Here is a 15,939-nt window from a genome sequence, read left to right as displayed (position 1 = left end):
CACTGGAGCAAGCAAGCCTCCTGCTCACTTCAGCTGTGTGGCTGCCAGCCGCCATCTTGGTTGGGTTAATTTGCATATCGTGCTGATTAGCCAATAGGAGGTGTAGTGAAGATACGGTCAATTACCATGTTTTTCTATTATTAGATAGGATAACACCCCCATCATGTACATTGGTAATAAACTTTGTACATTTTCTTCTATTAGTCTGTCTTTGTTAACCTAATTTTTACCCCAACTAGAAGAACTTAACAAACTCTAATATTTGAGTTTGTCTGCCTGGGCACATTGGCCAAAAGAAAAGCACACCAAGGAGTTTGCAGTGTTTAAAGGAAAACAGTTTAGTATTGAATTGGTCAATCTGGAATGTGGAGAGCTAGCACTTTAAAAGACCCAACTCTCACCCTGGCTGGGTGGCTCAGTTGGTTGGAGCACCACCCGTACACCAGAAAGGTTGCAGGTTTGATCACTGGTCAGGGCACGGATGGAAGGCAACTGATCAATGTTTCTCACTCACATCGATGTTTCTCTCTCTCCCTTCCTCTCTCTAAACATATCCTCAGGTGAGAACTAAAAAATAAAAGAAAAAATAAAACATCTGACTCTCCAATTGTGTGTATGTTACAGGGCAAAATCATAAGCCATTGTGGGTGAGTGGTTCAGGGTCCTGTTGGGAGTTGATTGATTGGAAGGGACATAAGGGTAATAAATCATTTCTTCAGGTCTTAAGAGCAGCTCTGAGGTCTGCTCTGGCATCCCTCTATCCGTTTCATGGAAAAGTAGCCAGGAAGTCATTCCAACTGAGGGCTCAGGAGCTCAGTTGGGTGGGTAGCTCAGTTGGTTAGAGCGAGGACCCAATATGCCAGAGTTGCCGTTCAATCCCTGGCCTGGGCACATACAAGAATCAACCAATGAATGCATGAACAGGTGGAACAACAAATCGATGTTTCTCTCTCTCTCTCCTCTCTCTCTCCCTCTCTTTCTCTCTCTCTTTCTCTTTCTCTAAAGTCAATTTTAAAAAATTTAAAGACACTATCTTTAGCCTGCCAGAGGTCCAGACCTTGTGATCATGTCTGTTCCAGACTATTGTCTTTTGCTGCCTTGGGGAAAGGCTCTGTCTGGGTTTGGGGGAGGGGTGTGTGTGGAGAGGGGGGAGGTGGAGAGAGACAGAAATATGATTTCTAGAACTAGGATTCAAAGCGAAAGCTAATCAAAGTTGTAAGGGCCCGCAGTTTCAAAGGTGGGAGAGACAGTATTTTTTAAGCCCCCGCAATAGCTTCTGACTGGTCCTGCATATCCACCCTTCCAGCAGCTCTTTGCCCTGGGAAATGAGCGTGTGTGTCCGTATCAGTGGTTCTCATGGCCTGGACTTCTGTTTGGGGTCAGATAATGGGGAGGAAGGGAATTATAAGCCTGGATTCCTCCCTGCAAGGTTATCCCAGGCTGACTGTGTCCCTCAAGTCGAAGCCTCCTAAGGATGCCTTCCCCTCACAACACTTTCTCCAGCCTCTGGTAGTGGCCCCTCCGCTCAGGCCCGGGCCAGGTGAGGGCATGACTGCACAGGACTCGTGATTCCCTATCTCACTCCCACCCACCCTCAGGTTACAAATAGCCCCTTTGTGCATAAGCCGCACAAATCATCCTGAGTGTCCTTTCTGCTTTGCAGCAGAACCCCACCATTTGGTTTAGATCTTGTCATCCCCCCCCCCCCCCCCCCGGGTTGCCATCTTATTTGTGATCTTCTGCAGAATCCATGAAAACGGTTCAATAGCTTTTAAAATCAGAAGAAAAGATATGAATACAGTCCAGCCTAGAATGTATTGGTCTTTATATTGATGCAATTTTTAACCTTTTTTTTTTCCCCAGTGAAGGAAGAGGACCACAGAGGCAAAATTGCCTCTGGCCTATGACTGTCATAATGTGGCCTCTTGCTGATTGATTTTCTTACCTTCCTGCTATCCGTCCCCCAACCCCTCTCTTCCACCCACAGAACAATATACCCACACGCACAGACTCACACAAGTATATTTGCCCCTTTGTATTCACGCCCCACTTTCCCCTCTTCCTCCTTCCCCTGCTTTGGAGGAAGGAGGAGGGTTTTCTTTGAGGACAGTCAATAGGGGGTGTCGGCAGACCAAAGGGCCAGAGGAAGAAGTCAGGGTACTTACCCTCCTGGCACCGTCCCTGCTGCCCATTGGTGAGGCCACAGCTTCTGCTGCTGAGCCCCCCGCCCCCCCAAACCCCAGCTCTTTCCAGGTTCCTGTAACCACTCCCTCCCCTGCCCTTTTGGGTCTAGGGAAGTTTTGGTTCTTCAGTAGCCCCTGGTGCCTCACCATTTCTTCCTGGGTTCCTTAACCCTTTGTTAATAGCCTTTGCAAATAGTTTCTTCATTAACATGCATACAGACCTATTTTTAATCAGTAGAACAGAGACATAGCTGTTTTTGATTTGTACATTTAATCCATCGCAAACATCTCCCAAGCTTTCCACAAAGTCTGCATAATGACCATATGTCAATACAATGTTCTACCTCATGATGTACATTAACTTCCTAATTTTTCTCTTTTCCCCCCTTCCTTTTGACTGGCTTATCCTTAACACTGCCTTTTTTCATTTTCATTATAGCCAGAAAAAACAAACATTCTCAAGGTGTAGATTTTTACTGCATATATATTTTCACTGCATTTATGTTCTTTTTTTTTTTTTAAGATTCTGATGCCATCTGTCTTATAACCACATGTCTACCCCTCCTTCAGAATTCTTCTACAAACAGTTTTGCTCACTCTGTGTGGAATGTATTTACACTCAACTATCAGCAGACATTTGTTTAATCTATTCTCTCCATTTGAAATATTCTCTTCTCCCAAGTTTTTCAAATGTCAACTTTCCTGCCTACCCAAGTTAAATATGTTATTCTCTCTTTTAAACTAACCTATTCAAATTATGTATTTGGTAATTAATAATTTTTATATTTTGAAATGTCATTTCAATATTTTAGATTATTTTACTGTAAACATATTACTATCTTTTCTCCTTCAACTTGATTATTAATTTTTTGACAAGAATTATTTTCTTATATCATTTTTCTCTATAGGGACTTGCACATACTACTAATTGCTTAATAAATGTGAATTGATCTGAAAAATGTTGGAGGCCAATATATAAAAGATTGACAATCAAAATCTTAGGTAGGTTTAAGTGTGATTAAAGTTGAGCTCTCTGTCTATTTCTATGTCACAAGCTGTGACTTCATCACATGATACTTGGGTTTCCAATATTGTTTGGAGATATTATTGTTCGTAAGTATTACTAAGAGGGGAAATGCTTTAAAAGTATTTGTATCTAAGTCAAGGGTGAGCACATGCACAAGAAAGAAGCACTTCAACAGTATAGATATATTTTATTTATTTACTTATTGAAATTTTTTTTGTTAATCCTCACCCAAGGGTATTTTTTCCATTGAGTTTTAGAAAGACTGGAAAGGAGGGAGGGAGGGAAAGGGAGAGAGAGAGAAATATTGATGTGAGAGAGATACATCTATTGCTTGCCTCCCACACTAGCCCCAAGGGGGGTCAGGGATGGAACCTAAAACCCTATACTGGGAATAGAACCCACAACCTTTTGGTGTGCAGGCTGATGCTCTAACCACTGAACAACACAGGCCAGGGTATAATAGTATAGATTTAGAAGGAGGAGTCAAGGCAGTAATAATAATGGTAGCGATAACTCAGCTTCTAATTACTAACACAGATCCTGAGTCATTCTGAAACACATTGCCCTGTTTAATTTCATCATATTACCTCCAAATATCTTTCTCATTTACTGTATTACTACTACTAATAAAACCTTCCTTACTCCAACCAAAGTATATGTGATACAAAAGGAAGGCTGTTTTGTTCTTGTATTCCGCACTGTATTCCCAAACATTTCCACTGCAAACATTTCCCAAGGGAATAAGTTTAGCACAGAGTATGCAATTCAATGAACACTTGTTGAATAAATGAATGAATGGACATTTAATAGTATTTCATGATTTTCCAGACAGTGCTCTAAGTGCTTCACACAACACCCTGTTAGGTACTTACTATACCTATTTACAGAGGAGGAAACTGAAGCTCAGAGAAATTAAGGGACTTTCACATCTAGTAATTGGTAGTGTGATTCTGAAGACTGTGGTTTTAGCCAATATGTTACGTTGTAATCAATAAAATATTGTAAAATAACAACAACTACCATTTGCACATGTACTTCTAAAACGTATGAACTATTTTCACAGCTATTTCCATTTTGATAACATTCTATGATCTTGAGCTAATATTATCATCATGATCCCTATTTTACAGATGGGAAAACTGAGAAATGGAGTCACTTGTCTGAGGTCACAGTGCCATGAAGTGGCAGCCCTGGGAAGTAAACTCAGATCTCCTGAGTCCCATTTCCCTCTCTCTCCCACTCCCTGCTCCCATGCTGCAGGTTAAACTGGCCAAAGACCACAGTGTATGGCTTTAGACATACATGAGAAGAAATTCTGTTTTAGAATAGTCGTGACTAATAAAACAATTGTTAGCAGTCACCAATAAAAAAGTCTATTTTTGTATTCACTGATTCTACTTTAGTAGTTACTAACTTGTTACTAATAAAATATTCCACATGAACTGTAAATTGTGTGAGTATGTGTGTGTTGGGGGGGGGGCAATCCCCAAGCATTTATCTTAGAAGGATATGACAATAACAACATTTTTATGAGTACCTTTCATAAAGACTGTACAATCACTTGTTCAGGATTGCTCTGTGGTATGTATTTCATATATCAAAAAAGAGGTATTATCTCCCCTTCTTCTCTTAGATATTTATTTCTACAATGGGTGTTGGCAAATGACTCCAAGTTATATTTTCTTGACAAGATAATACACATTATAAGCATGACTTTGACAGTTAGAATGAGACCCTGAGGACTGCGGGGAGGAGGGGATTGGGGGAGATGGACAGACCCTTGGAACAAAGTGCTGGAGAGTGGTCGATGGCAATGACAGCGGGGTAAAATAAAGCAGCCAGCCATCTGACTCCGGCTCAAACTGTACAAGTTTAACATGCAGGGATAACGACGGAGTCGAATTAGAAGTAAATTAAGATACCTGTCAACCTTCTCTTCAGGGAGATGGATGAAGAGGCATTCTGCACTCATGGAAGAACAGAGAAGGAACACGTCACTTTATGTCAAGGTAAGATGGTGGAATAGGAACAACCGTTCATGATCAGAGTGGAAAATGCAGATTCACTGGCTCTATAAGAAGGGATCTGAAGAATGGCTGAGAATGACTTGGCAATTGCAGGCGACCAGGAACTGAATATGATTTAACGTAGAAGTATTACCATTAAGGAGAAAGATATTGTACTTCAGCATAGTAATGAGGTATTGCTGTTGTCCACTCAGAAGTTTTACTTTCCATAAAGCTTCATATTTACTTTTCATACCGTGCACTGGCAATTTAATGTTCAGATTAATCCAAGACTCATTTTAGTGCATGCGGACCTGCTCACCTGCTGCTGCAGTCTACGGAGGTTTCTCTCTTTATGGACACGTCTAGCTCTTATTTCCATGCCACTCACTTGGAATTTAGACTTTTAATGACAGTTTCATTTTATAAGCATACATGCCTGTAATCTCACCAGCTCAGTGCATATGTTTATTTGCAGGAACGCGGGTTCGTGAGTATCTACCATGTGGTTTTTGTTAGAGCCACAGTGCTTAGTTTGGGGCCCAACATAGTTGTTACTCAGTTATTAATTGCTGTATGATTATTTATTTTACTTTTGGTTTAGGCTCTTGTTTTCTCCACAGCCAGCAAAAGTTGCAGTAAGAACCGGGTAGTACAATTTATGAAAACTTGTGGGTTGCAATGTATTTACATGGTTACTTCTCCAGGGAATGCAGTGGTGTCCCTTTGAGTGAGGAATTTGAAAATATGTGGGTTTGGGGAAGTATCTCCTGCCCCCACTGGTGGGCTTCCTTCCACAGGAGATGCCCGGTAGAGCACTGCCAAGGCTGCTGGGGCAAGCCTTTGCATATACAAATGTGGGTCACCTGGGCTTTCTTCCACAGGAGATCCCCGTAGGCAGCTGCCAAGTTTGCTAGGGCAGATCTTTGCAAATACAAATGTGGGTCAATGTGTTGACAGGATGTCAGATTTGTGTAGCTAATGGAGCTTCGGCATGAATATTGAGCCTTATGCCATTCCATTGTTGCCCAAATGAACCTGTGGGTGCCTATTCCTGCCTGCCTCTATTGGCACAGAAAATAGAAGCCCTCTTGTGAAAACCTGACCAAGGTCCACAGCCCACCCTTGACCCATAGTAACTGGTTTTTAGCCACAACTGGAAAGTAAGTTCAAAGAGATCCACATGGCAGAGCAGTGATACCTTTCCATCAAAATAGCCTGTAATTTCATGTTCAGGAAACTTTGCCGTGGCACGGATCAACGAAGAGTAACAAAGAACAAGTCAGATCAGCTGATTTGGCGGGACCGAGTCTTTTGTATCACCAAAGGCCTCAAATATTATTGAGTTCATTGAAACATATAAATCTCAGTGAGGACGGTGGGTATCTGACTACTCTTGTTTTTTCTCTTCATAAGAGCACTCTGAAATTATATTTCAGGATCATGGACATTTCATTTGAACTGAACATAGTAAACTGCAGGCAACTTTTTTATTCTTTGGGAGATGGGAGTGTGGATTAAATAGCATTTACCGTAAGCCCTCATTTCAACTTCTTTAATGTTCTATTACCTATAACTGCATTACCTGGTGCTTCTACTAATGAGCACTTCTGCATATGTATACAACAATGATCTACATTAACTAGATCATTTGTTTAAGCCAGTGGTTCTCAAACTTCCTAATGCCGCGACCCTTTAATACAGTTTCTCATGTTGTGGTGACCCCCAACCATAAAGTTATTTTCGTTGCTACTTCATAACTGTAATTTTGCTACTGTTATGGATCGTAATGTAAATATCTAATATGCAGGATGTATTTAGGTGATCCCTGTGAAAGGGTCGTTTGACCCCCAAAGGGGTCGCGACCCACAGGTTAAGAACCACTGGTTTAAGCAGAAGACCTTTCCTCCAGTTTTTCAGATAATATATATTTTCTTTGCTTCAGTTGAACACCTAGTGTATTTGCATTGTTTTTATTTTAAAATAAGTTTTTATTGATTTATGGAGAAGGATAGAGAGATAGAATCATCACTGATGGGCTGCCTCCTGCATGCCCCCTACTGGGGATTGAGCCCCAAACCCAGGCATATACCCTGACCAGAGATCGAGCCAGTGACCTCTTGGTTCATAGGTCAACGCTCAACCCTTGAGCCACAGTAATGCATTTTTGACAAAAGGGGAAATATTATACCTACATATTTGTCTGTTGCAGTAACAAACGTACATAGATGAGTCCATGTGAGTCCAGGACAGTGCACTGGGCAGTTTTCCTAATGGACTTCAATGTAGAATGCAATGTCTGTAAAATCTAAGGGCTAAAAGTGTGCTAAGTTGAAGTGGACACTTACATTGTTAAAATTTAATAGTAACTACAGAAATTGTTTAGAACCTACACACAGTATTTTTGCAGAGAGGAGTCTTTTATTTCTGACATTGTTTAGAATGTCTGTGCATGATGATACTTAAAGGCAGACCGGATTTTAGTTGATTTTAATATTGGGTTTCCACTCTCTGTTGACCGTGCCATATGCTTGTACCAGGGCCCACTGTTTCCATTTGGGTCCGCCACTGCTGTGTTTTATACAGGTGCATTGTTTATTTTCGGCTCATATACTTTGGAGTACAGCTTTCAAAGGTAATTTTTTTTCCAGCGCATGTCTTTCTTTTTTTAAAACCATGCCTCCTCTCAGTATATCAGAAATCTTATTTTTATTTACTACTTCGACATTATTAATTGTCGCTCAGAAAGCTGTATACTGTTTGATGAGAGCTAGACCTATAGATAAATACCGATTTGTATTTAGTATGTTTTGTACATTCGTTTAAAAGGAATAATGCCTTTAAAAAAATAAGAATGGAAGGGATTAAATAGAAGAATGTGGCAATATTCCGACAATTGTTCTTGTATGTGTTTGTATTTGCCATCTATAGAAACCAACTTTTCATATCTTATCTCTTTCGTGGCGGTACAAAATAAGAATCCCTCACAAGAGAGCTCGCTTCCTCTCATCTCATCCAGTACCTAAGTGTGCATGGATGTTTTTTTCCTACATTTATCAGGTTGTTTTTTTTCCCCTTGCTGGCACCCCAAATAGTAGCCAGGTAGCATCATACTATGCGTGAGGCTGTTTTGTTTTTTGACACTGTTGTATTTTTCCCTTCTCTAAAAGCAGTTCCTCTGTACTGACTAAATGGGTTTTTTATCAATTAGCTTTGGCTGGGAAAATCTTTTCCTGTCTAATATAGAATAATGATTTTTTTTTCATCTGTCAAGGGGGTTATTAATAAATGCCACCAGTGGGGTTAGAATATTCTCTGGTGTTTGCTTTAGGGGAACAAGGGGATTGTCGGAAATCCTAGCCAAACTGAACCATAATTAGAGAGAAAATGTTAGCAATTAGAACTATACATTAGGCTTTAATTTACTACCATGGAAAAGTCGAGGGTGGCATTTTTCTTCCATTTTTAGGTACAGCAGATGGATTGCTCATTACAGGATAATTTCCGCCGACCCTCTGCTTTTCTCAGGGTAGCAAAGTGGCTGAGAGCACTGTGCCGTCAGTGCTCCGGTTTTATTTTATTTTTTGCGGGGGGTGGTAAGTAGAGTGGGAGGTTGAGCGGTTATCAGTTTCCTGCCCAGTCATTGATGTTATTGGGAATCTTTTTATATGTTGAATAATTTCAGGCCAAGAAAACAGTTTGGGAACACAAGTACATTCATTAATATAATTTACTTTTATATCCTCGCTTCAATGTATTGTACTGATGTGGTTTAACAACCTTCACGTTAAAAAATTCCCCTTTTCAGGGTTTCCACTTTTGATTTTTCTTAATGACCAAAATGAACATTTTAATTTATATCTTCTCAACCCAAAGATACTCTAGCTGCAGCCAATTTCAGTCTAATTCCTGGAAGCTCCGGAAGCCACAGAGTGAAACTTTGTTGAAGATGTGGGGTCTACATGATCACGTTTTCTGTTTATCTCACACGTGACATTTTCATAAAATGAATGTTGGGCCAAGATAGTAATGACTATTTAAAACAAATGTATTTATGTATCTATGCATTTATTTATCTTTACAAATGTATTTATTTTGTTGTAACAATATTTTTCATGAAGAAAGAAATCTTCTAGCTATTTTATATTACAATGAGCCAAAATCAGCCACAGTGGTCCGGCTGCTGTAGCTCAGTAGCTGAGAGTCAACCTATGAACCAGGAGGTCACAGTTCAATTCCTGGTCAGAGCACATGCGCAGTTTCAGGCTCCATCTCCAGTGTGGGGTGTGCAGGAGGCAGCCAATGGGTGATTCTCTTACATGATTGATGTTTATATCTCTCTCTCTCCCTCTTCCTTCCTCTCTGAAATCAATAAAAATATATTAAAAGACAAAACAAATATATTTTTTAAAAAATCAGCCACAGTTTCCTTTGCTTTTGAAAATGTAGTTGAAAATATTTTATTTTATTATGATAAAACATATATAACACAAAACATATTATTTTAACCATTTTCAGTTGTACAGTTCAGTGGCATTAATACATTCACATTGCTGTGAATCACCACCATCCATCTTCAAAACTTTTTCATCTTCCCAAACTGAAATTGCATTTATTAAACAACAAATCTCCACTTCCCTTCCCCTCCACCATTCTACTTTCTGTGTCAATAAGTGGACTCCTCTAGGTATCCTATATAATAAAAGGGTAATATGCAAATTGACTGAATGGTGAAACTACCAGAATGCCCATGGCCCCTCGCCCCAGCCGGCCCAACCCCAACGGCCCCCATTGGGGGTGGGCCAGCTGGACCCCACCAGCGCATGAATTTGAGCACCGGGCCTCTAGTCTCATATAAGCGGAAACACACAATGTGCGGCCTTTAGTGTCTGGTTTATTTCACCCAGCATGTCTGTAAGGTTCATCCATGTTGTTGCAGAATTTCTCATTTTTTAAGGCAGAATAATATTCCATTATTTGTATATACCATGAAGGTACCTTTATTTTAAATCATTACACATATTTCCCAAAGATTTATCTCCACACTCAAATGTTGATGAGTTGACATCTATAAACAAGCTATGTTTGCCACCGGTGAGGTGGCTGATAGAAAGGTTGGTGAGTTTTGACCCATGGCAATTCACTGTAGGCAGTTTAGATAAGAAACAAAGGAAACTATCCAATCTATAGCCTATATCAGTGGTCGGCAAACTCATTAGTCAACAGAGCCAAATATCAACAGTACTTCTTCAAAATAGACTCGCCCAGGCCGAAAACCGGCTTCTACGCATGGGCCACAAAGTTTCAATTGCACTGTACGTGTGCGCCCGCATGTGGTATTTTGTGGAAGAGCCACACTCAAGGGGCCAAAAAGCTGCATGTGGCTCGCGAGCCGCAGTTTGCCGACCACAGGCCTATATAATAAAGAGGTAATATGCAAACTGACCGTCACACCCTACCACAAAGATGGCCGCCTCCATGTGGTCACAAGATGGCCAGCAGGGGAGAGCAGTTGTGGGAGAGCAGGCCAGTAGGGGAGGGCAGTTAGGGGCAACCAGGACAGCAGGGGAGGGCAGTTGGGGGTGACCAGGCCAGCAGGGGAGGGCAGTTAGGGGCAACCAGGCTGGTAGGGGAGGGCAGTTAGGGGTGACCAGGCTGGCAAGGGCAGGAAGTTGAGAGAAACCAGGCCTGCAGAGGAGGGCAGTTAGGGGCGACCAGGCTGGCAGGGAAGGGAAGTTGGGGGGGGACCGGGCCTGCAGGGGAGAGTAGTTGGGGGTGACCAGGCCAGCAGGGAAGGGCAGTTGAGGGCAACTGAGCTGGCAGGGGAGCAGTTAGGATCAATCAGGCTGGCAGAGGAGGGGTTAGGGCAGCCATGGGCAAACTATGGCCCGTGGGCCAGATCCGGCCCATTTGAAATGAATAAAACTATTGAAAAAAAAGACCATACCCTTTTATGTAATGATGTTTACTTTGAATTTATATTAGTTCACACAAACACTCCATCCATGCTTTTGTTCTGGCCCTCCGGTCCAGTTTAAGAACCCATTGTGACCCTCGAGTCAAAAAGTTTGCCCACCCCTGGGTTAGGGGGTGATCAGGCTGACAGGCAGGCAAGAGGTTGGGAGCCAGCAGTCCTGGATTGTGAGAGGGATGTCTGACTGTCAGTTTAGGTCCAATCCCTGAGGGGTCCCAGATTGGAGAGAGTGCAGGCTGGGCTGAGGAACATGACTCCCCCTCCCCCGTGCACAAATTTTGTGCACTGAGCCTCTAGTACTAGTATATAAAAGCCAAGCAACCAGAATGACCAAAATGACCAGTAGCTATGATGGGCACTGTGGTGGCCACCGGCCAGATCGGGGTCCCCATCGCCCCCCCCAACCTCCTGCGGCCCCTCCCCCTGGCCAGCCCAGTCCTGATCGGCCCCCCACCCTGATCAGGAGTGTGCACCAGGCCTCTAGTCTTTCCAAAAAAGACCAGTTAGAGGACAGCCATGTTAGGCTAATTCAAGTTATGACATGGAGAGTAAAGCAGTTAATTAATTTTATTTTCAGGTAAATGTTAAGAAGGCAATATTAAAAACATTTACAACAGTAATTCATTACAGAATTTTCAATGGTTGATAAAGTCAGGTACCTAGGTATCCTCAATATTCTCTTTAATCGAAGGATCAGAAGAATAAGAACTATTTTTCCTGTATTCCATATTGTACCAGAATTTAGCTAAAGTTTTTCATGCCTCTTATGGAAAACATCAGCACAAAAATGCTATACTTTTGTCAATTAATAATTCTATAGTTCTATAGCAGTGTGACAGAAAACATTTTTTTCCTCATAAAAATTCATATTATGTAAACAAAACATTACTTAACTTTTGAGTTTTAAATGTCTAGATGGCAAAAGTTTATTTAAGACTACTCTGCCTGAAGGTCAAGTTCAGCTATAACATCACTTTTCATAAGCTCCCTTAGAAGGAAAACTCTTTTTTTTTTTAATATATTTTATTGATTTTTTACAGAGAGGAAGGGAGAGAGATAGAGAGTTAGAAACATCGATGAGAGAGAAACATCGATCAGCTGCCTCCTGCACATCTCCTACTGGGGATATGCCCGCAACCCAGGTACATGCCCTTGACCAGAATCGAACCCGGGACCCTTCAGTCCGCAGGCCGACGCTCTATCCACTGAGCCAAACCGGTTTCGGCAGAAGGAAAACTCTTTGCAGAAAAAGGTTGACAAGACTTCTGTGGGGCTAAAAAATATTTTCCCTCCCACCTTTTAAGTTCTAGCCTGGTTAATAATCAAATTATTGTGACTGTGTTTAAGATCTTATCAGGAATGCTAGAATTGATAAAATTAGAATTGAAATTGTTAGGTTAGAGTAGATAAACTTTAAACTTCATCAATGTAGATATTGCCAAATTGCTCTGCAAATTTTCCTGGTTTTAAAATGTGTTAAAAATGTTCTCTCTACTTTTTTTTTTTTTTCTCTGAGTGCTCTAGACATTGAAGTAATAGTTTATTTCATTCTTTATTTCAGCATCACAAATTTTCAAAATGATAATGTATGGCCCTAGGAACCATCCATGCCTGATGCTTAAAAGCGCTCACCTTTGATTTTTAATTTATATTAGTCATCAATCCCCCCTTTTAAAAAATAATTGTGATACATATGAGACAACTATCACTTTGATATAAAATTATGGAAATCTAAAATCTGACTCCTAAAATAGTGTTTTTAAGGAACTTGTTGCAAACCATCTTATTCTATAATGATTTGAATATATATCTTTACAAATAAACTTGAGGGTCTTCAAGGGTACAGGTTATGTCCTATTCAATTTCATATGCCCTTAGCACTTAGAACTTGATGTGGCTTGTTTATATTGAAAATTGTAAATATTAATATTTATAATTTCTTCTCAACTTATTCTATAACCCAAATGAATATGTAATTTCTTCACAGATGTCTCTGAGAAAACATTTTAAAATGCTTTTTCAAATTGTGATAATTATACTGGTATAATCCTAAGGGGTACTCTGGACCTTGAACCAGGGGTCTTCAAGCTGCTGCACATGTGAACCTGGGGTACCTAAGCATGGGAAGTTTTCAGGAAACCAATTTCTAGATCCTCAACTTTCACTTGTACTCATTCATATATTTATCAGTTTTCTTTTTTCAGTTGTATGAGTCCATTTACATAAGCACAAATATATGCAAAACTAATCTATGCTGTTGCAAAACCAGAAGGTGACTACCCTTGTGGGAGTGATAGTGATGGGAAGGTTCTGGTAATGTCCTGTTGCCTAACCTAGGTGTGCTCAGTTGTGCAAAATTCATCAAGCCAAGTAGTTATTCTGTAGAGATGCATATTAAAGGTCAATAAAAAGTTCAATTAAAATAAGAAAAAACTTTAAGAAGAATAAATGCTAGTAGAATATTAGAAAGAACTCACATATTCATTAACAACCACGTAAACAGTTACTTAATCTAATCATTATATATATATTGAAATCACTGGGTCAAAAGGTAAAAATAGATTTATAATTTTGATAAATTTGCAAAATTCCTTTTCTAAAGGTTATACCAGTTTGAATTTCCTACCAGCCATGTATAAGAATACCTGTTTCCTCATGGTCTATGAAAGAAAGATATTTAATACTTCTTGTATTATATATAACTAGAGGCCCAGTGCACAACATTTGTGCACTCGGGAGGGGGGTGGTCCCTCAGCCTGGCCTGAGCCCTTTCGCAGTCCGGGAGCCCTTGGGGAGAAGTCCACAGGGAGCGGGCCTAAGCTGTCAATCAGACATCCTTAGTGCTGCTGTGGAGGCGGGCCACTGCTCTTGCCAGCCGTCAGCCCAGCTTGTGACTGAGAGGCGCTCCCCCTGTGGGAGCACACTGACCACCAGGGGGCAGCTCCTGCATTAAGCGTCTTCCCCCTGGTGGGTTCAGTGTGCGTCATAGTGACCAGTCGTCCTGCTGTTCAGTCACTTTGCATATTACACTTTTATTATATAGGATAATACATATTGTTATATAATATATTATTATTATATATCTCATAATATTATATCTCTCTATATATGTCATGGAATGAGAGAATATCTATAAATAAAGAGAGAGAGAACAATTGTGGAGGGCAGTTCAAAGTCTGCAGAATAGGCCAGCAGTCTGGAGACACAAGGATGAGTAGAGGTTGAAGCTCAAGTCCAAAGGCAGTCTGGAACAAGAATTGCTCTTTTTTGGGGGGGGGACCCCTGTCTTTTTTCTTAGGCCTTCAACTGACTGGGTGAGGCCCACCTACATTATGGAGGATGACCTCTATAGGCTTTATTCAAAGTCTACTTATTTATATGTTCTAAAAAAATCTTCATATCGACATCTAGATTGGTGCGTAACCAAATATCTGGGTGCCATGGACTAGCCAAGTGTTCATATAAATTTAACCTTCATACTAGGTGTTATGTCTTTGAACACTCTTTTAATCTATAGGTTTCTCCAGCCATATCCCCCTCTCTCTTTTCCTTTTATAACTTACTAGTGGCCTGGTGCACAAAATTTGTGTACATTAAAAGGGAATTAATTAGAGGAAATATTTTAATATTGCTATTTGCCCTTTCTCTATAATAGAAGCATCAGAGATAAAAGAAAATTAGTAAAATGTATATGAAAATCTCTTTCCTGTCAGAGTCTGGAGCATGCTGAAAGACCCAGAGTCAAGTCCCTGCCCACCCGCCTGCACCTCGAAATCACATGAGACCCAGACCCGGCCGGTCCCACCCCCATCAAGCCCCGCAGGGCAGAGGGCCCAGCCTCAGGTCTCCTGGCCTGGCGCCGGATGGGGGGCGCAGCCTCATGTCCCCTGTCAAGCCCTGCCAGGTGGAGATCTGGCCTCTGGTCCTCCGGTGCAGCCTCAGGTCCCCCGGCCCAGCCTTAGGTCCCCGAGCCTCAGTGCTGGGGCAGGAGGCACAACCCGAGGTCGCCCAGCCCCAGTGCTGGGGCGGGGGGTCGTGGCCTCAGGTCCCCTGGCCCCCGACGCTGGGGCCGGGGGGTGCGAGGGCGCCAGGGCATGACAATCATTTGCACATTATCTCTTTGTTATATAAGATTTGTTGAAGAAGCTGGGTCCTTTGCACTGTTTATTTCTGATTGTATCCTCATGGTACAGTTTAATGTGTTCTGTCTTCTTTTTTTTTTCCTATAAATTAATAGTTGAATGTAAAAGCTTGATCAAATCAGGTTTGAAATTTTAAGCCAGGCTACTTCTTAAGTAGAGGCTTATTATTTTATCGGGGGGCACATAATATTTGGTTATTTCTCTTTGTGATGTTATTAATCATTGATTTTCAATGCCTAGATCCATGAACTCCTCAAAGGATTATAAAATGGTAATATTAAATTTCTTCTTTGTTTATTAACTGGAATACTTCCAAAAAATTAATTATCTGGTAGCCCTAGCTCATTTGGCTCAGTGGATAGAGTGTCAGCTTGCGGACTGAAGGGTCCTGGTTTCGATTCTGGTCAAGGGCATATGCCTGGGTTGCGGGCTCAATCCCCAGTAGGGGGTGTTCCTATCTCGCTCTCCTTTTCCCTTCCTCTTTGAAATCAATAATAAATATATATATATATATATATATATATATATATATATAAAGAATTCTCCTCATATACTGTTGGTTAGGGGTCCTCAAACCTTTTAAACAGGGGGCCAGTTCACTGTCCCT

The 15,939-nt window shown here is 41.1% G+C and overlaps 1 long non-coding RNA gene across 1 annotated transcript in view; it reads left to right on the top strand.

Moving 5' to 3' along the window:
- Nucleotides 1-15,939, top strand: part of LOC132217260 (uncharacterized) — a 114,800-nt gene that overhangs the window by 83,531 nt on the left and 15,330 nt on the right. The window contains exon 2 of the long non-coding RNA XR_009448871.1: nucleotides 5,152-5,219. This is a non-coding gene — a long non-coding RNA (uncharacterized LOC132217260). The remainder of the gene's footprint in view (nucleotides 1-5,151; nucleotides 5,220-15,939) is intronic.

The sequence above is a fragment of the Myotis daubentonii genome, chromosome 1 (genome assembly GCF_963259705.1).
Source record: "Myotis daubentonii chromosome 1, mMyoDau2.1, whole genome shotgun sequence".
Classification (NCBI taxonomy): Eukaryota; Metazoa; Chordata; class Mammalia; order Chiroptera; family Vespertilionidae; genus Myotis; species Myotis daubentonii.
The sequence above is the reverse complement of the archived record's forward strand: the minus strand, read 5'-3'. Positions and strand labels throughout refer to the sequence as shown.